The 2,121-nt window shown below is 36.1% G+C and overlaps 1 pseudogene; it reads left to right on the forward strand.

The window, feature by feature from the left end:
• Window positions 1,081–1,709, forward strand: LOC102173203 (annotated as a pseudogene).

The raw sequence follows: 2,121 nt of genomic DNA on the forward strand, positions 1-2,121 counted from the left end.
ATATTGGCAAAAAGTAAAAAACAAAAATTTACTAAAATTTTTTTAAATGAATCTCTTTCTGTTAATAACTACATCTGGAGATGACTACATGAGGCTCTGATACATACTAGCAATATCATGCTACAATAATTTTGTTTTAACCTAATCAGAGAAATATCCAGTTCTCACTCTTTGACTTTATATATTTATTTTAGCATTGAGAGAGGAGACAGTATTAGAACTTCATTTTACTGCTTTAAATATTTTCACCATGATAATTACTGAGTGTCTAATTCCATTTTTCTAGCTACATACAACAGACTTCTATGCAGCTGTCCTAGTTTGCTGTAAAGTCACAATAGCCAAATACTGGGGATTTGGCTTTACTGAAATAATTCTTCTTAGATATTCCTGGCTCTTGACATTTCACTCACCAAATCTTCCCTCAAATACCACTTCTAATCATATTCTTAAATGTATATTTTCTTCATTCCCCAGCTATAATCAGGAATCTATATTAATCTCTTGTTACCTATAATTTCATGTCTGAACCTCTCAGCTGCCTTTAAAGTTCACTGATAATACATGCCTTATCATCAAAATGTCTTTATTTCCATTCCTTAAAACAATTCCTCATCTATTCTTGATAGTCCTACTCCCTATCTATACTAGGATACTGGTACCCACAGCTATGTAATCTTTGGATCATTTTTTTAAAGGGAAGATATATTTTGAAAGCTTTTATTGGAGAAGACTCTTGAGTGTCCCTTGGACTGCGAGGAGATCCAGCCAGTTAATCCTAAAGGAAATCAGTCCTGAATATTCATTGGAAGGACTGATGTTGAAGCTGGAACTCCAGAACCTTTGGCCACTTTATGTGAAGAACTGACTCACTGGAAAGACCCAGATGCTGGGCAAGATTGAAGGCAAGAGGAGAAGGGGATGACAGAGGATGAGATGGTTGGATGGCATCACCGACTCAATGGACATGAGCTTGAGCAGGCTCCAGGAGTTGATGATGAGCAAGAAAGCCTGGCATGCTGTAGTTCACGAGTTTGTAAAGAGTCAGACACTACTGAGTGACTGAACTGAACTGACCACATAGGATTCCTGACAGAGAATATGACCACTCGCTGGTACCAGACTCCAGAAATCATGTTGAATTTCAAGGACTACACCAAGTCCATCTACATCTGGTCTGTGGGATGCATCCTGGCAGAGATACTCTCCAACAGGCCCATCTTCCCCAGGAAGCATTACCTCAACCAGCTGAAACACATTCTGAGTGTTCTTGGATCCTCATCTCAGAAAGACCTGAATTATATATTAAAAAAAAAAAATTAAAAGCTAGAAACTGTCAACTCTCCCACACACAAAAAAAGGTTCCATGGAACATGCTGTTCCCAAATGCTGACTCCAAAGCTCTGGATTTGCTGGACAAAATGTTCACATTCAACCCTCACAAGAAGATTGAAGTGGAGCAGGCTCTGGCCCACCTGTACCTGGAGCAGTACTAGAACCTGAGTGATGAGCCTATCACTGAAGCACCCTTCACGTTTGACATGGAACTGGATGACTTGCCCAAGAAAAAGCTCAAAGAACTCAAATCTAAAATGTTCTCCTTATGCGATCATATTTCACCCTTCCTTCAGTTACAAAACGTGAAGAAACCATTCTTAGCTAATCTAAATTTAATTAGTTTCCCTTTTTGTCTAAATTCCTATTCTTAATAGTATAAAACAACAACAACAACAACACTTAATGCTTCAAAATTTAGCTATACCACTTCTACTCACCTGGCTAGCAGAATTGAAATGGATCTTACATTAACTTATAGAAGCAAAGCTGGCATACATATGCATATTACCAGTTTCTTGATGGATAGATCTTCATTATTTAACGCATTGATAAACAATAGTAGAATTTGAAAACCCTAATCAATCTTGTTTATGAATTAAATAACTTTCTCTAACTTCATTCCTGTGTTTCAAAGTTTTTGTTTTATGAATAATGGGTTTATTGGAAGATGTAAATTCAGTCTCTCTAACAAATATAATGTTAAAAAAAATGTGAGTGAATTTTATTTTAATATTAATTAGAATATGTCACAATAAATTATATTAAAACAACTAAGAGAAATTG

Source organism: Capra hircus, chromosome 12 (genome assembly GCF_001704415.2).
Source record: "Capra hircus breed San Clemente chromosome 12, ASM170441v1, whole genome shotgun sequence".
NCBI classification, from domain to species: Eukaryota; Metazoa; Chordata; class Mammalia; order Artiodactyla; family Bovidae; genus Capra; species Capra hircus.